The 20,206-nt window shown below is 37.1% G+C and overlaps 2 protein-coding genes across 4 annotated transcripts in view; one reads left to right on the forward strand and one right to left on the reverse strand.

The window, feature by feature from the left end:
- KCNIP4 (potassium voltage-gated channel interacting protein 4) overlaps window positions 1-20,206 on the forward strand; it is a 502,065-nt gene that overhangs the window by 364,733 nt on the left and 117,126 nt on the right. The window lies entirely within an intron of this gene.
- The window catches only part of PACRGL (parkin coregulated like), a 178,702-nt gene that overhangs the window by 10,493 nt on the left and 148,003 nt on the right, over window positions 1-20,206 (reverse strand). Inside the window, exon 10 of the transcript XR_002325700.2 lies at window positions 810-917. The gene's annotated coding sequence lies outside the window, so the exon portion shown is untranslated. The remainder of the gene's footprint in view (window positions 1-809; window positions 918-20,206) is intronic.

Raw genomic sequence — 20,206 nt, forward strand, 5'->3', positions numbered from 1 at the left:
AGCCAGCTTGAACCAGCTCACAAGAGAGGATTTTAAATTTGCAGTATAAGCAGTTATAGCTTAGAAATTAGAAAATGCTGAAAATCAGGAATTAACTTTTTTGTTGTCCATTGTACGGACTTAAAGTGATAGAGAAAATGTGAATGATACACATTAAACATAAATGTGTTTAATAGATGCATTTTGTTTTAGAGAGCCAGTTGTTAAACAATTACTAGCACACCACTGGATATACCCAAAAATTAGTTGGGTGAATGGAGAGTGACCTGGTAATAAATGACAAAACTAAAATGTTAAAAGTTGTTTGGCATTTGCTTTTTCAAGAATACATTTGAAAATCCCATCTGTTCAAAGTTTTAAAATGGACTCTAAGCAGATCATTAACCTATGGACACATAGGTTACTTAGCTGTCTGACTAGTTCATATCTGCAACTTAAAGAATCCTATTCAAAGCTGCTGTTGATGAATAATCTTGTCATTAATTCAAAAGGGGATCAGGAGAGACTCAAAGGGCCTTTGAAACTCTGGCGATTTTTCTCATATTTATTGATCCATAGGAGACACTGTGTCTGAGAAAATGTTATTAGCCATTTTCATTCACTAGTCATCTGCAGACTTAGGTTCTAAGAAGAAAAACAGTGTCCATAATTTAAAAGCACAGGATAGAAGTAGAGAAGGACCATAAATTATGGAGCAGGGAACTTCTGTCTCAGGGCAAACCATAGGAACCATTTTTCTTTTCTTCTGTTAGGCTGTTACTAAGTAAATCAGAGCTAGGAAGAAGATAAAGGCCATAATTTTCACTTACATAAATGTTTTCCTGGAGAGTGGAGGAGAGGGGTGGCTTGCCACTTATATGTTCATCATCAATACTTGTTGAATCCATAATTCAGGAATCATCTTTTGCCCCTGAAGCCTGAAATTTAAGTGGAATAGCATTTGTGAATTTCTGTCTGTGAAAGAAAGCAGCTGATGAAAAATGACTACTTGCTTAAACCACTATTTAAATTTGAAAGGTTGGAAAGAGGAGCAACCAAGATTAATGTTGGGCCAACTTATCTTCAATAATACCAAGGTCTTTAGGATGAAATCTTTTTTCCTTGATCAAAAGAAATGCATTTTCACACAGCCCTGGATTATTAATATGGTGTAGATCTTCTGTCTCTACTTTTTCAGGTACATGCTTTGTCCCGATAGAATGGGAGCTCCTTAAAGTCAAAAAGTATTTCATTTTTGTCCTTGTATTCCCAGCACCTAAAATAGTGCCTGGCATATAATAGGTACATAATAAATCCTTGGGACAGCTAGGTGGTGGAATGCATAGAGTGCCAGGCCTGGAGTCAGGAAGACTCATCTTCCTGAGTTCAAATCTGGCCTCAGACACTTACTGAAAATTACCAACAACGTCCTGTATGCTGGAAGTAGTGTAAAAGCATCATAGAAGATGTACAAGTTCAGAAAAAGGAAGTCAGTCAGTCACATTAAGAATGAGAGGTGAAACATATACAATTTAAATCCCCACTACATTGGTACTCTAAAAATTTTACGAGAATTATAAGAAAACCTCCAGTGAATAATAGGTCAATAACACATAGAAGTTATATTTAATAACGTGGATAAAAATCCTACTCTCTGTCCCACAAGATAAGAAAGTAGTGTGTGGTTACCATATGCATTAATGGAGAGACTGCTTATACTGATGAAAACAGATCCATCAATGTATCAAAATGAATTCCTGGCCCAAAGACCTGTCATTGATGGCACTGAATTTGTGGCAGACATTAATAATCCTCTCCCATGCTTCTCTTGAAAAACTTACACATTAAACCAAGGAGCCTTAAATTAAAGCTAAAAAAATGGTGATTCTCTCATGACAGATGTAGATTTTTTCCCCAAAAAAAAATAAAGAACACAGAAATGTGAAATGTGAAGCTGTACTCACTCCTTGGAAACACATTGCCCAGCAGTAGGATGAGACACCAAGAAAAAAGTGATGGAATAAAGTAAAGTTGTATTTGAAGCAAGCTACTCACCTACACTCCAGGGGATAACTTGGAGCAGAAAAATTCTATGAAAAGTGCCTGTCTAATAATGGTAATGAAATCAGTCTAACTTTTTGAGTTTCCTCTTGGAAACAGAATTTTAGTTTAACAATATCATATCCTGCTTTTCCTAACCTATTTCAGGATTTTGCCACTGGATTCCATGGGAATGTTCACAGTTATCAAAGAAAGAACCCCCACCTCAACATCTCCCCATCACAATAATATAGCAGGATCAATATACAATATATCTCTGCTTTCCCTCTTATTAAATAGAATCAAGAGAGAGACGGGGAAGAAAGGAGGAAGGGAGGGGGGAGAGAGAGAGAGAGAGAGAGAGAGAGAGAGAGAGAGAGAGAGAGAGAGAATGAGCAAGAACAAGAACATAATTCTTTACATTAGTTCTGTATTTTGTTCCAGGTTGTTACTTCAAAATATCTATGACTCAGAGACATGACTAGAGTGGGGCACTTGAGGCTTTGCTTTAGTATGCCAAATTTAGACCTTGTAGAGAGCGAAGTATTTGAGCTGGACCTTTAAAGATGGATAAGATTTTAATAGAGAAGAAAAGGTCAGGGTTTCCAAATATGAGGAATAACATGAACAAAGATTGTTGTGTGTGGTTTGTCCTTTGTTCTTGAAGAGGACCATGACTTCAGGGAGATGGTGACATGACTTGCAATTGACTTTGATTTGGGTAAGGTCTAGGTCCAGTGGCCAGATATTGATCATAGGACTGGAGACGTCCCAGCGTGAGCAAATGTGTGGATGCAGGAAAGTGTGACAATTGTATAAAAAGCATAAAGGACTATTTTGAATTTTGAAAGGGCTATTGACAACTTATTTTTTGACCTGTTGGTTAATCTGGACTTTTCAAATTAAAGAGGCAGGACAGGGGCCAGCAATGATCTGGTAAATTTACCTGAAGATCTGGAATCACAGACATTAGTCTGGACTGCTTTGTGGAGGTCATCTTACCTTAGTTTAAATTGACTGCCTTGCTTTTGTTTTATATTTATTTTGGACAGTTGTTGGTTTAGATAATACATTTCAGCATATGAATTGCCTTCTTTGCTTTAAAGGAGTAAAGAAGTTAGTAGTGAGTTTGACAATTATAACTTCCATGATTGATTATACCATTTGTCTCAAACACTTACCACCATGCTCCCTCCTTTATCGATTTTCCTTGTACCAACTACGGCTACACAGATTCCTATACCTCTCAGCCTGCTCTGAGGTTAACATCCTTCCAAATCTATCTTGCTTCTTTTGAAATTACTCCACTTGAATAAACTACATTCATTAACATTGCTGTTTGGGGAAAAAATATGAAAGATTGACATATATCTGCATGTCAAATTATGCTAATCAAGGCACCCGGGCTGCATCCCAAGGACATTTGTTTCTTATTTTCAGTGAAGGCAAAGGTACTAGCAGGTTATTGCTGATTTATGCAGGGGAAAGATCCCCTTTGTAATCAGATGTGGTGAGTGATGAGAGGTTGGGAAATCATCAAAGGGGACATCAAAGCTCTTTTTCATGGTGAAATTTCAATCCAGTTAAATAGTTTTCAATAAAGCTTATTGAATTTCTCCTCCCTTTGTACCTTTTGAAAAAGTTGACACAACCCTTTAGTTTTCTTTTTCAAAAGTGTTAACTTTATCAATTCAGTGGCTACATTTGCTACTCATTACATTAAATGTAACAGTTTTAATACAGATATGAAAAGAAAACTTTCAAATTTGAAAGTATGCTTTAAAGGGGGAGGGGAGAATTCTTTTGGTTCCAACTAATTCTCCTTGAGTAAATGAATGCTTCCTGATCCCTGCTTGCCCTGTCTTCTGCTATACCATCCGGCATGCACCCCACGGGCTCCGAAGACTGTATTAACACACCTGCAAATGTATCTTCTAGGTTTCCTCTACGCTCAGAGTGGTACCAAGCGCAGCATTAAAGAGCGGCTTTTGAAGCTCTTGCCCTGCTCGGCTGCCAAAACGGCATCTCCTGATATTCAAAGCAAGTTTTGTTTTGTTTTGTTTTTTGTCTGTCTGGTTGGTCTATTTATTTAGGTTTGCATGCGATGCAGTTTTCTGCTTTTGAAAAATAAATCAATACATTAACTTGCTTTATACAAGATACTGTTGATGTATCAGTTTTCAAGGGAAAACCCTAGGGATCATTTCTACTCTAAGGACACATCCCCAACCCACCCCCGCCTTTGGCAGATTTATGGTGAAATAGTGATAAGCTTGAGCCTGAGCTTCTGATGGCTAGGGTTAGGTATCCTTGGTTGGTGGAGGAGAGGTAAGGTCATGAAAGGAAACCTTGTGTTGCTTCTAGAATATGGAATTAGCTGCATTAACTGCAGGAACTCAGAATTATTATATTGCCATACTATCCATCTCTGAGCCTTATGGCTCACACGGTAAGACTCTTGGGCCTTCTGTCTCTCTATCTTTCTCCTCCCCAACTCCTGATTAGAATGCGAGGTCATTGAGAACAGAGGGGAGCCTCACTTTTCTTTTTGTGCCCTAAACTTAGCACAATACTTGGCACTTTTGTGTGTTGTTTCCCTCGGTTCTGTTAGAGTATAAGCTCCTTAAGGACAGAGACCATCTTTCTCTTATTTGTATCCCCAGTGCTTAGCACAGTGCCTGGCACATAGTAGGTGTTTAATAAATGTTTGAATTGAAATTTAATTCAATTAGCACATAGTAAGCATTAATACATATTTTTCATTCATTTTTTTTCTTGCTCTCAGTCTTGCTATCTACCTTTACTTTCTCTCCTCTCTCCCTATTTCCCTTGATCTCTATGCAGATGAGTCCCAAATACACATCTCTTTCCCTTGCTGCAATTCTGAATCATCAACTTCTGGTAGGATATCTGCACTAGGATGTCTGATAAACATCTCAAACTCAAGATGTCCCAAATAAAAGTCATTATCTCTGTCCATCCCTCTCCCCTAGAACCTACCCTTTTTCCTAATTACCTCCCTCCCCTAGAATCTACCCCTTTCCCTAACTCTCATCCCTCCTCCTTAGAATCTACCTCTTTCCTTAACTCCTACAATCTCTCCTAGAACCTATTCTTTTCCCTAATTTCTCTGTTTTTGTGAAGGTGGCACCATAGTCCCAGTCACTGAGTTTTGTGACCTCAGAATCATCCTAGAACTTTCAATTCAGTAAACATTTATTAATCACCTACTGTAGGCCAGGCACTATGCTATGCCAATCAATCACTCTTACCAACACTAATACCTCACACACCTTTTGTCAAATCTTATATTTCTACCTCCACTATTTCTCTTACATCTATCTACTTCTTTCTGCTCAGATGGGCACCACTCTAGTTCAGGCTCTCATCCCCTCACACTTGGACTATTACAATAATTTCTTAATTAATTTCCCTGAGTCTAGTCTGTCCCTTTCCCAGAAAGCTCCAAAGTTAATACTACTGAACTGCAGGTCTAACCATATCACTCCATTTCCTCAGGGAGCTTTATTCAGTGGCTCCCATTGTTTCTCGGATAAAACAGAAATGTCTTTGTTCAGCATTTAAAACCCTTCAAGATAGAATTCTAACCTCTCTTTCCAGTTTATGTCATATGACTCCCCTCCCCCACTCTTTATTCCAGTCTACCTGCCCTATTGTTATTCTCTATCAATGACATTCCATCCCCTGCCTCTAGTCATTTGCAAAGGTCAGAAAAGCCTCTTCCCCTCTGCACCTTACATTCCCTAAGTTTCCTTCCAAGCCCAGTTCACCTGCCACTGACATGAAGTTTTCCCTGATTTCCCCCAGTTGTTTGTATTCACTCCTCCATGTACATTTAAAATTACTCTATATTTACTCTAAATATGGTTACAAATGCTTGTGTGCATTGGTTTACCTCCAATATAATGTAAGGGATTATTTTATGTGTTGGTGTGCATTCCTAGCCCAGTGCCTAGTACATAATAAGCATTTAACAAACCTTTATTGAATTGAACTCATAGAATTGTTTGTGTACTTGCTATCCAGCAAAAAAAAATACTTGCTAGTTTAGAAAGTATCCCTTAGTAAAATTGTGTGGTTGTGGTTTGTCCTTAGTTCTCAGAGAGGACCAAGGCATCAGGGACATGATGACAGGATTTGCATTGAATTGGATTTGAGGGAGAGAGGGCTGTGCAAAGTCACCAGCCTCACTTTCTTCTCCAGAGCCATATAGGTCCTGTGGCCAGATACAGATCAGGATGACTGGAGAAGGCCCAGGATGCAGTGGGAGACCTTGGCCTTTTTAAGCTAAGGTCTTTCTGAGTTCTCACTTTGAGTGAGGCATTGCCCATTCAGTGAATAGGCCTGTGGAAGAAGTGAGTCTAGGGATGGCCCTTTTAATTCAAAAAAAAAATCAAACTGGGATAGGAAGACCCTCAGACTTGCTAAATGACAGAGTAATAATACAACAGTTGGTTGCTAAAATACACAATTTTTCACCCTTGCCATTCTCTTTTTTCATTAACATTATCTTAAGAATGACAAAATAAGAAGATGCAACTATAGATTTTTTTTTAATGGAAGAGTTGAAGAAAACAAAATTTCTTCCTTCATTTGGTAGACCCATTTAAAAAAAATTGGGGGGTGGGGTTTTGAGGGTCCAGTACTATGACTTCATCCATGTGGGGAACTCTCAGTGTGGAAACTCCTTCCATCTATACAAACTGCCAGTTCATCTATAACTTATAGTCATAGAGCTACTTTTAGGATGTTGAGAGTTTAATTAACTTTCCCTTGGGTGCATAATTAGCATATTTCAGGACTAGAAGGAGGACTACTATGAGCCAGGTATTTTCAATGTCCTGCCCTCTATATATACACCACGATGTTCCCAAGCAGAACTGATAACTGATTTGAAAGCTTGAATGTTCTCCAGTTTCTCCATTCAGTAGTCAAAAAAATTAAAATATTTGGGGAGAGGTCAAAAGGCATATCAAAGCTATAAATTAAAAACTCTAAATGAAGACCTGAAAGTTATGTGGAGATAAATTACATTCAGCAATTGGATGGTGAAACACAATAGGCAGGAAATATAAATACAACTTAAATCATGGTTACATGTCAGAGAAAAAAGATCCCATCTAGAGAAAAATTATAAACCATTTCCCCCCCTTAAAAACACAAATGAACAACAACAAAAGGGTTTAGCTGCTTGTGTTTTTCTGTTGGGTAATAAAATCAAGGCATCCTCCCTAACCAATCCTGCAGTCAAAGGCATTTATTTTCATTGTTGTTCAACACTTTGTTCATGACCTCTGACTTGTGGGAGTATAATTTTCTTCTTTTTCTAGTCTTCAGTGAAGTTAATAGCCAACTGGGCCATTAGGGACATTTGCCAAGAAAGGTAGTAAGTCACCTATACAAAGCAGTCACATAATCACATTAGATATCACTGTCCAGTGATTTTGTGACTACTTAAGGTGTTGTCCATCCTAACCCCCCACCCCCTTTTACCTTGTTAGTGTCTGGATTTGGAGTCAAGGATTTGAACCTTGGATGTGCCAATTATTCTAGCTAAAAGATTTGGGGCAAATCACTTCCCCTAATTGATGATGACACTCATTGCCTCTACTTCACAGGATTCCTATAAGGAAAGTATTTTGCAAACCATAAAATTATAGGTAAATATGAATTGATACTGATATCATTGCATTTCCATATTAAATATATTGACTAGAAATCAAGACATATGAAGATGAGTTGAAGGAGCTGGGAATGTTCACCCTTGAGAGGAAAAGACTTGGTGGGGGGAGGGGAAGGCAGAATTGTGGATTTCAAGTGTTTGAAGAACTGTTTCAGTGGAAGAGGAATTGGAGTTCTTTGCTTGGTAGATTGATAGGCAAAATGATAGAGTTAGCACTGTTGTGAGGAAAAACTTCCTGATATGATGATGATGACGATACCATTAGCTTCAATCCTTGGAATTTAAGACTATGTCAACAGATAGACCACATTACCACGAAAGCTCAGTAATCATCATCACCACATTAATAGGGATGCGTTTATTAAACAAAAGGCAAATACTTTTTGGTAGAAAAGATAAGGAACTATGGGATGATGGCTAGAAAGGCAGATCAAGGCAGGTTACCACAGAAGGGTGGCCCAGGATATAATAGATAATAACAACAGCCTGCTTTTACATACAACTTTGCAAGGAAGGAAGTATAAATGTTATTCTCTCCATTTTATAGATGGTGAAACAGAGTAAGATAGTTGTCCAATGTCACATGACCTCCAAGGTCCACATCCCTCCTGATTCTGTGTCTGATTTACTTTTGCCTTGTGCTTATGTGCCCTGGGATATGAACTTAGTTTTCTTGATTCTGAATCCCACCCAGTGCCCACTGCACCATACACCCACGTGGCCAGTGCACCATAGAGAACAACAGGGCAAAGCAGGGGCGGACTGGAATAAGGTAGCATGCTTTTTTTTCTTTATTCAGTATATTGCTGCTGATCCCTATAAGTGCCCAGGTAGGGTTTTTGAGGGGCAGCAAAGTAGTTGAGGAAATGTCCTCTATCATCAGCCATGGAGGCCAATCAATAGCTACAAAAATGGTTTTCACCATTAGCCAAAAGCCTAAGCAAAAAATTCAGTTGAAGAAGACCAGTTTCAAATTCCACTGTTTCCTATATCCAAATAATGTTTTCTTTGTTCCTTTCTCATAACAAGAATTTTAGATTAATTGACATTCATCTCTCTATTGTATAGATGACTAAACTGAGACCTAAGAGATTTATTACTTATGCATGCTGAGTAAATTAAAAATAATAATTCCTGCGGTCAGGCTTAAATAATAGCTGAGCAATGCAAAAACATTTGCAGAATCTGGATTCTAGGAAGGACATTAGGGATCATTTTGTCTAACTTCCTGTCTCCTGCAGGAATTCTTTCAACATCGTCTTTTAGGTGATAATCTAACTTCTACTTGGATATTTCTAGTGTTAAGAAATTCACTACTTATACATACAACTGCCTATCTCATTATGAAATAGCTCCCAGTGCTTTGTGCATACTTGGCACTTAATATATGTATTAGCTTTGTTGTTGAAGTGAATCACTGACCAAGCTTTCTAAAGCAAGAGTTGTTTTCATCAATGAAAAGGGGACAAAAAATCAGCATCATTATGTGAAGTCAAGCAGGTTGATTTTGGTATGTGGAGAAAGCCTAGACAAGTGTCAAAACATCCATTTTCATTCTCTCAGATGTCTTTGAGAATTGCATACAGTGGCAGATCAATTTCATGTCTTCATATACTAGAGTCAGCTGCCCAAGAAAATTGTGAATGGTAGATAGAATCTACTAGGACTTAGGCTTCAGATGGCATCCCTATCACCTGACTCTGACATTGTCTTCAACTAAATAAAAAGATGTGCTAGAAACTGAGGCTGGCAGTGCCTGGGATATTAGTCAGAGACGGATCTGCCTATCTTTGGCCTAATACATTGGCTTCTAGGAAGCCATTTGTCTATTCCTCATCAAATGACTATTTTTAAGGCTTATAACAGTACCAGTTCATCACTATTAAGGGATTAATGGATCAATTTCAAAAAGTTAATATAGTTAGTAACCAAATACTGTCCTTGGCCTCTTGGCAAGTTTCTCATATTCCCTGTGCAACTTCCTGAGTCAGGAAGTAGTAGTTTTCTAACTGTTCTGCTTAAAAGAGTGCCCTCAAGGTGCTCCCTACACTGATGAAATCACAGGCCCAGACTCCTCTTCACCCCATAAAATTCATCCTATAAAATTACTTGTTACCACAAAATGAGAGGAAGCACTGAGGCTGAAGCCTTTGCCAATAGCCCTAAAGGAGACACAAGCCCCTTGCCCATTTAGATGCTTCCTGCCAGCAGTGGGCAAAAGCAGGAATGTTCAGAAAATAAATGTTTATTGAAAAATAAGGTTTGCGGAGACCATCTCATTCCAACTAAATCTGACCAAAAGCCATCCTTTGCAATATCTCCAATAAATAGCCATTGTACTTGATTAGAAGACCACTAGCAGTGACCACTACTTTCAGAGAAGGCCCATTCTCCTCTTGGAGGATTCTAGTTGTCAGGAAGCCCCATCCCCATCTCCCCTCACCTTTCCATATGTATAAGGACCTAATCAGCCTTTTTTACATCTCCCATCCTTTGCTTCTATTTCTGCATTCAAGGGTCAAGTAGAACAGATCTAATCTCACTTCTTTCTGTATGATGTCCTTTCAAGAACTTGAAGAAAGCTAAGCCTCCTCATCTCCGGACCAAACATCAACAAATCTTCCAATTGACATTTATATGAGGCAATCCAGTCTAACCATTTTACAGATGAGCAGATTGAAGCCCCAAAGGCAAGTGAGTTGCCCAGCATCATACTGATAGTAAGGATAATATGTAGGATTTGAAGCCAAATCATCTGATTCCAAAATCAGTCATCTTTATGTTTTGTTCTTCTGAACTAGTATTATTTCATATGAAGAGCTGGCTGGCTTATTAGCTGCATTAGTCTCAAGAATTCTTCATTGAATAGTAGATAGCACCTGATCAAATGGAATTTCCCTCAATTTTTTTTTTCCTCGTCTGTGGCAATATGATCTATCTAGGTTTCTCTAGGAAAGTAATTTGTGTTTCAGTTTCTTTACTCTAAAATGGAATTAATCTAGACACATACTCCCATTTTTTCACTGGGATATTCTGGAGGCAATCCTATTCACATCTGGACCGTGCATTTATGAAATAAAGAACTGAAGACAAGAAATTAGTAGATATTGACTTATAGGGATGCATATTACATCCGTACAAGCATATATTTGTCTTTTAATTTCTTAAGTGCTAACACCTGCTCTGTAATCTCCTGGTGCCCTAATTCCATCACAGTAATTGATTCCTGAAATTAAAGGTATGATCCTGCCTTGCTTTTTGATTATAGCAGACACAGCAGACCAAAATTCCACGAGGTTATTATGAAACCAGACTACTCATAACTGCTAAGCTGCCATCAGCACATTGTTCAACATAATTGTGAACCACAGCTTGCTAAATAGATTTCGGTTTTTAATATTAAATATAACGCAGAATTTCAATATGTGTGTGTTTTCCTAGTCACCATATTGGATGTGTTTATCTTCTGTGAAAGGTTGTGGATGCCTCTCTTGGCAATGAAACACTTTGCATTGGCTGCTGGAGCATTTGTTTTCAGAAAGTGTTTAGGACTACCCAAATGCTGCCAATTAAAACTCAGCCTTGGCCACTCAGATCTGGAGAATAGCCCCACTTTTAACCTCCTGACAATTAACTGAACTCCTGCTGACTCCTTGGTGACTTTAACAAAATGGAGAAAAAAGAAAAAAAATAATGAAAGAATGAATGAAAGAAAAAATAATAAAAGAAAAGCTGAACTAGGCAGGTAGTCAGAAAAATATCCACTTCCAGGTTATCTGTTGCATGATTGATAGTAACCTATGTATTCTATTTTTAATAGTGAGGCTTGTTAAGGGGGGAAATTCAGGTATGCTAATTTCATTATATTTATTAAAATTGAGAATTGTGCTCTAAGATTCTTGTCATCTAGGATCATAGATTTAGAGCTGGAAGAGACCTTTGGGGTCATCCAACCTAGTCCTATCATTTTACAGATAGGGAAACTGAGGCACCAAGTAGTCAAGCGTCTTGCTCAAGGTCACACAACTGGTAAGCGACCCACTAGGAATTTAATCCTAAGTTCTTTGACTATAAATCCCTATTGCTCTTTTCTGTGTGCCACATTTGTAACAAATGTTTTAGATCACTCATTCAGTGTCTAGGCACAAATTTGGGAAATAGAGAATATGTAACATAGTGATTTGGCAATCTAATACTTAAGATCAAAGAATTTAGTAACTATCCAGTCCATCCCTCTCCTTTTGAAAACTAGGAAACAAAGGTTGAGTGAGGGAAAGTAATCTGGTTGATGTTCCATGCCCATTTTGCAGCAGAGATAGGACTAGCACCCTGGTCTTCTGACTTCTAGTGTGCTCTTTTTTTCCACTACACTCTGCCAAAAATAATCTTTATTAAAATCCTCCAGGGTGAAGTGCAAATAAACATTTTGCTTTCTGGTGCTGTTCTTCACTTTGCACGTCCCTTATTAGGAAGCCAGATGTTCCTGCTTCCAGGCAGCTGATTCCCTTTGGCAGGTTTATTAGATTTAAAGTCAAAGCTTTTGATGTGCTCTTTTTCTACATTAGTGAACAAAATGAAGCCAACTTTTGTCTTTCAGGTTGATTTTTTAAAATCATTTCTACTTTGGTGTTGATTTGGGGTGAAAGGTAGTAGTCCTGGCTGGTTAAAATCTACCCAACAGAAGGGTAGGAAAATGAAAGCCATTAGTTATCACTTTTATAAAACATTATAAAAGGTCACTTGTGCAAGTTCCCAAAAGTTGTGATACTGATATGTTTGCTATTTGCAGTGGCTTATGAAATTACTCTTGGGATTAAAATCAGCCCAGCCAATAGTGGTTTCTGCAGGGTTACATTAGGCAGTAAAGTAGGAAAGGAATGCTTCAAGTAGACTCAATTTTCCACTCCAGTGGGTCCATAAAATACAGGTTATTGCTAAGTTACCTGCTTAGATGGAAGATTAAAGTTCAAGCTGTCTCTCTTCAAGCTGCTTTCTAACTCGGGGATACTTAGCAGCAAGGAGAGCTGCATATGATACTAGAAAGAGCACTGTACCAAAAATCAGAAAGCCTGGATTCTAATACCAGCCACTGTGCTATATGGCTATGAGACATTAGACAACTCAATTTACTTCTCTAAATTTAATTTCCTATTCTACAAAAATTAGTAAGTTGAGATAAGAATTCAGGATCTCAGATTGTGAATCCAGCACCTTTTTTTTTTTTAAAGTATTCTTTCTACTACACGGTAATGTCTTTCTGCTACCTACTTCACAAGATTTTTAGCAGTAGTGGTAATAGCAGCTAGTAATTATAGAGCACCGTAGTGTTTACAGAGTACTTTGCAAATATTATTTTATTTTATTCTTGCAACAACCCTGTGGCCTCAGTGCTATAATTATTCCCATTTTGCAGATGAGGAAACTGAGGCAGATAGAGGTTTAAGTGACTTGCCTAGGGTCACACAACTACCAAGTATCTCAAACTAGATTTCAATTAATCCCTCTCCGTTGTACCAGATGACTGTCTCTTTTTGTTAGTAAAACACTTTCTAAACCTTAGAACACTATATAAACATGTCATTATTATTATCTCTTTACTAAAAAGTCATATTAGTGAAATTAACGCCATATGAGGGTTCAAAATGAAAAGGGTAGGAAATAACTGATGTAAAGACAAAAAGATGATGTATTTTTATAGGAATTTTAAAATGAAATAAGGAAATAAAAACAAAATATATTTGAGCAGCTTCAAAGTATGACATGCATAATGCATTATGGTTCACAATGTAATTTATGTACATTATTTTAATTGATCCTGACAACATCCTTCTGAGAATTTCTGGTCCAGTGATTAAACTATATGTCTGTTGTCTAAACACCATACTAGCCAAGGTTAGAGAGGTTTTTCGCCAGGTTGCCCATAAAGTGATAAATTTTTGGATCCAATAGTTCTGAAAATCAGCTACTAAATCATAGAGGAATTACTGTCTTTGCCAGTGGAGGACGTGAACAGATCTTGAACTACCGAAATATGCTAGGTGCTGAAAATGCTTAATTCAAAATACAAATAAATATGTTAGTATCTTCATTTTTCTATAAGATTTGGTCTTTGGGATCAGTCATATGTCAGTAGTCTCTATGTCTTCATTGTGAGACTTTTCTCACAGACTTCTCTCAATCGAGGAAGATTACAGCCTGAAATAAGCTTTAGTGAATTGCCCAAGGGTCAAAAGAAATCACATGATTTGGCCACCATCACCCAGTTAAGTTCCAGAATGGAGATCTGAACCCAGATATTCTCAGTTGAGTATTATATGCACTATGGCAGCCTATTTCTTATTTCTACAAGAATCAGTCATACAGCGCCCCATTTTTTTTCTTTTATGATTTTCAGGCAAATGTTCAATGACTTATTGCCATCACATACCATCCCCTTGCTCCACTCAAATAATCCTCTCAAAATTTTCATATGTCAAAAAATGAGGTATTTTTAAATAAAACTTCCAACTGCATGATTTCCCCACTGACTTAAAAGCCCAGTAGGGTGGTGAAACTAATGGTAAGAGGGAGGTTTAGCTTTTATTGCATTTTAGGAAGTAATAAGATTTTTATATTGGGTTGTTTTTGTTGCTGCTTTTATCATAGTTTGGTTTCTTTCAGAATGTTTCAGCAAGTTTTTAGGCTATATTATCTTTTAATGGAATGATAAAAAGTAAATATCTGAGTCATCCTAACAAAGAGGATTAGTGATGCATTTAGACATTGGAGTTTTGTGGTGTGTTTGATCAATGCCATTCAAAGTTCAAATCCTCAGATTATTAACTTGAACTTGATATCTATTTCCATGACAAATGTGAATTTATTTATATAAAAAATTAAGTTATTGTGATTAAATGCATTCTACCTATTAGATGTGTTCCTTAAAAGTTGGAGTAAATCAAATTTGTGAAACTCTAAGTGACCAAAAATCTCTAATCTTTGACTTTCAATGGCATATAGCAAACATGTCACTTCCAGTTCTAAATTAGTATCTACTTTCAAGCAACTTAAACATTTTTCCATACTACTTTCATTCATAAAAACTTCCTTCAAAGATAATAAAAATAATTCCTTTTTATAACATTTCAAAATTCATAACATACTTTCTTGAAAACAACTCTCTGAGATAGGTAACAAAAAGACTGTGAAATAATAGAAAGAGCCCTGGATTTAAAGTACAGGCATCTAGGACTTACTAGCTCTGTGCCCTTGGGCAAGTCTGTTGACCTCCATGGCTTCTAAATTCTGTTAAATGAAGGAATTTGGATTAGAAGGTCTCTGAAGTTCCTTCCCATATTTCTAGCTCCTATGATCCTAAGACTAGATAATTTTTTCATATCCCCTTTTCATATCCCCTTTACCTCCAAATCTATATGCCTAAAGAGCACCATCCCAAGTATTGGCAACAAATATTATTATGCTTTTATTTAGGTGAGGAAACTGAGGCTCAGAAACTTGTCCAAGGTCATACGTCTAGTAAGGCTCAGAGGCAGGATTTGAACCAGTCTCCTATTTCCTTTTTTCCACTGGGTAATTTATACATAAAGACAGAGTATCCCAAATATATGTGAATGTGCTCATTCATACATATGAATTTTATAGGACTTAACCAAGCATGTATTTCTCTTATATCTCTTCTTCCCTATTGATCTTGTATCTATTGGCCTCTCAGTGCTTGACCTGTTTTGGTAGGAGTTTCCTTATCTACCCCCATGACATCACAAGGCCAGCCACTATCCTAGTCCAAATCCATGTACTCTACTAGAATTCAAGTACTAGGAAAAATCATTATTGAGGTCTTCAAAGAGAATGTAGAGAAATGCATTCATAAACCAGAGGATTTTGTGCTACTGAGATAAGAAATGCTTTCCCCTTGCTAGAGCAAATTTGGTGTACCTGAGCAGAACATACTTAAAAGTCTTGTAAACAATAGTTAAAAGTTATCAAGGACAGGTTTCTTTTTTCTTCAGGAGATAAATTAGAAGGAAAGTTTGATGAGTGTATTTTTGAGGAAGGTTAGATTTCAAAATTGTATTCATAACCTAGAATTGCATCTTTTGAAGGGAAAAAATTGCTCTTCAATCATGCAAAATAAAGAAATTATCCAGGCTATGAGAATTAGCAAAATAAACTTTTGATGCATCAAACCTGAGCTGATACTTGTCTGTCTGTATGTCATAAGTCAGGGTATGGATACAACAGGTGAAAAATAGCTGAGAAATAGTAAAGTCAGAGTGAAAGATTGGTGTGAGAAAAATAACAGAAAACATGTAGCTGGAAGATCTGGACTTACAGCCACACTCTGCCATTTCAATCACATAATCTATCACAGCCTCAGTTTCCTCATCTGTAAAATCAGGGTGATGATATATATGCTTTTTTCCCTCACAATGCTGTTGTAAGGAAAGTATTTTTAAAGTGTTCTTTAAAGATTAGTGGTCATTATTGTAGGGACAAGTGATTGTCATTGCTCTCCCACTACAAAGACCTGTTGATTTTAGTAATTTCTTCAGCAACACAGATGACAATTCTTTTGTACCTTAGCATATGATACTTCTGACCTTAGTAGATGATTTCATGACCTGTTATGATCTCTCCTCCCAAAATGAATCATTTGGTGGTCATCCTTCTGGTGACAGTTGGCCTGAACTTGACTAACAAGTCCTTTTAGAAAAATACACTGTCATTCAGTCCATTCAGTTGGGTAGGAACCATCAGAACTTGTGTGCCTTTCAAGAATCCAGGAGTATATCCATCCTGCTCTAATGAAACAAATGAGTGTGTGTGTTTTTTTTCTTTCAGGTATAGAACCTACTTCCTATACAGAGTTCAATTTTAATTAATTCTTCCTTAAATTCCATGCTATAGTATTGCTCTTGATCAACCCATCAAATTAAAATCATGATTATCCTATGTAGCCAATCAATGCTGCAAATAATTCAAAGAATGTTCAGAAAGACTTGTTAATTTTAATGAGTATTTGATGGATGGAACATTAATAGAAAGGACTAAAACCATTGATATCACCATCAAAAAAAATGATCAAAGGCCAAATGTCAGTAACCATATGTCATCACTTAGGGATGGTCATTTCCTCTCCTGATAATACTACCAGTACAAAGGAAGTGTGCATAACTGAGAGTAATTGAGAGGAAGCTGCAGAGGAGGAGCTCAGACACCCAAGTATAGAAATATATATGGAACCATTAAAAAAAAAGTGTTGCTCATTATCTTGGATTCTGTGATGAATTGAGTCATTCTATTCTCCCTACATCAGACTGTTCCCTATGATCTCTGGCTCTTCATGACCAGCCTGGTCTTTTATCCTTCTTTGAATGGGATACTCCCAGCTATAACTCTTCCTTGCTCTGTCTTAAGAAGTCTCGGTTATATCCACACAGAAAACCCAATTTGACTCCATGTTAGGTCTCATCTTTCCCCTTGCCCTTAGAGAACATTAGAATAGCTTTTATGGAAAAAAGATGGAGAGAGAGAGAGAGAGAGAGAGATATCGATCAATCCATGGATTTATATAACCTATATATAATGTATTAGCATATGATATTTCATATGATATTTTATTAATTAAAAAATCTTTCTCTGAACCACCATGCCATTTTAGCACTAAAAACAATATGTCATATCTAATCACTGTTTACTCTATGACCAATGGAATGTCCAGTTTATTTTGGATAATTACAACAGAGAGGTTTTGTAAAAGACATTGCTGCCTCCAAGATGGCTGCCTCAAGTGCCTTAGGATATATATTAAATATGTCTATCTTCCCCCTGTGATTCATTGCAGTTTAGGTCTATCAGCCATTCACTTATTTTTAAATAGTGTCTTCATTCTTTGAAATTTCTTTGTGACCAGGATTGGGAGAGTTCTGGATGCCATGCTATAAAAGTATCTGTTGAAAGGAACTAGCAGTTCTTAGTCTGGATAAGAGAGCATTTAGGGGAGATATGATCATTTTCTCTATATGTTTATAGGGCTTTCACCTTAAGGATAGGATTACCTTCTTTCTGCTTGGCCTCAGAAGGAAGAACTAGCAGAAGCATAAGACAGAAGTTGCAAAAAGCTAAATTTAGGCTCAATATCAGGAAAAAAACATTCCTTGCAAATTAGAGCTATCCAAAGATAGAATAGGCTATTATGAAAAGTCATAGGTTCCCCATCACAGGGAGGATTCCAAACAATAGCTGAGCGACCAACTTTGGGGTATTTTGTAGAGGATCTTCTTGTTCAGACATGGTTTCTTTCCCACTGAGATTCTATGATTCTAGCTAAATGTTTCATTTCTTTACCACTTGCTTTGTAATTATTATCGTGCCATGAGCTGTTTCATATAAGTGCATTTTCCCCATGTCTGAAATTCTCCCCTTGAGGCACTGAAATTTCTTCATGTTTTAAAACTATTTTTTTAACTTTTAGAAAACATTGTAAAACATCTCATGCTCTGCTGCCTCCATCTACAATACACTGAACACAATTTCAACTTTTTCTTAATGACTCAGTTAAAATTCTAGGCATCAAACATTGAATTGCAACATGCTGTTTTAATGTTGTAACGTTAGAGATGACTGAGATGTGAAGAATGGTTTACCCAACACCAAAGGTCCTTAAACTGCTTAGCTTTAAACATGTCTTCGTCTCCTGGTTTTTCTTTGCTAATTTTTTCCATTTCTATCAAGGTGTCAGGGATTATTCCTTGTTATTTGTATTCCTATCGCTAGTAGCTCCTCTTCTTTCTTTATTGCTGATTCTAATGTGTTGTGAACTGGGAAATGAGCATGATAGTAATAACAGCAAGAACAATAATAACACATTTTGGTAGCATTTTTATGATTGACAATGGGATTTTCTCACAAAAACCCCGTGAGACAGATGAGGAAGCAGACCAACAGAAATAAAATGCCTTGCTCCAGTTAGTCAATGAGCATTTACTAAATGTTTACTATGTACCAGGCAATGTGCTAAGCAGAAAGGCAAAGCCAGGGTCCCTGCCCTTAAGGAGCTCACATGCTAATGGGGGACTCAACATGTAAATAACTAGCTACATAAAGACATATACAGAGTAAATCTATGAGGGAAGGCACTGTGGGAGAGTAGAGAGAATAAGAGGTGGGAAAGCCCTCTTGCAAAAAAATTGGAGTTTGAGCTGAGACTTTTGGGAATCCAGGGAAGCTAAGAGATGGAGGTGAGGAGGAAGAGCATTCCAGGCATGGAGGACAATCTGCTCAAAGACACAGAGTCTAGAGATAGAGTATCACATGTGAGGAACAAGTAGGCCAGTAGAGCTGGATCTTAGAATTCATGGAGGAGAGTGAAGTACAAAAAGATTAGAAAATAGAGAGGAGACATTGTGTGGAGTTTTAAATATCAAAAATCCCCTCTTGATATTTGCTCCTAACAATAATGGGAAACCATTGGAGATTAATGAGAAGAGAGAATGAGAGGTGATATGTGTTAAGGAACATTAAGGAGTCCCCTGAACTTGTCTTCTTGAGTTGCCATATTTTCCAGAAACACTAGGCACAGAATATGCAGGAGGCCCTGAATGTATCAAGGATGCAGCCTTCCAAGCTGACATAATTTGTTGTTTGCATCCCATATTGGACCCATTGTGACAGGCACCAGTCAGTCTGCACTGGGCTGAGAAACTGCTGTGTGGACTCCTGTAGATAAGCAGACCATCGTATCTTCATGGTCTTAGCAGTTCCCAAGGGAAAACAATGCTGCTTTTGCCATCATCTTGCTCCTCTCTTTCAGGAGGGTTTTTATACTTTTCCCACCATTACCGCACCTTTTCCCCCTCGTGCCGTGTCCCTTTAGGTAGAAATTTTTTGTTTCCTCCTACTTCTTTGTTGTACTGTTATAAATATGCAAACTTTTGTATGGCTTGTAAACTCTTCGGACTCCACATACACATTCATTCCTCTTCTAATAAATGTAGTGTTCACTTAAGTTTTGTGAAATTGTTGTTGCCTATTGACATGTGGTCAGACCCGCTAGCAGAACAGTAGAGGAGTAGTAGGGTCCTTCTATTTGGAATTGTGTGTGAAGGCTCTGATTTAGAGCCTCTTCTATAGGAAAAAAAATGCTTAAGCTTTAATGTATGGATTTTTTGTTAGTTTTGAAAAGAACACAAAACTGGAAATCAGAAAACTTTGGTTCTAGTTCTATATCTGCTGTTAACTCATTATATATATATATATATATATATATATATATACACACACATATATATATATATATATATATACACACATATATATATATATACACACATATATATATATATACACACATATATATATATATACACACATATATATATATATATATATATATATATATATATATATATATATATATATATATACACACATATGGGTGGTCACTTAGCCTCAGTATCTTTATCTCTAAAATGAATGAGTTAG

Source organism: Phascolarctos cinereus, unplaced genomic scaffold, assembly GCF_003287225.1.
Source record: "Phascolarctos cinereus isolate Bilbo 61053 unplaced genomic scaffold, phaCin_HiC Scaffold_9;HRSCAF=440, whole genome shotgun sequence".
Lineage (NCBI taxonomy): Eukaryota > Metazoa > Chordata > Mammalia > Diprotodontia > Phascolarctidae > Phascolarctos > Phascolarctos cinereus.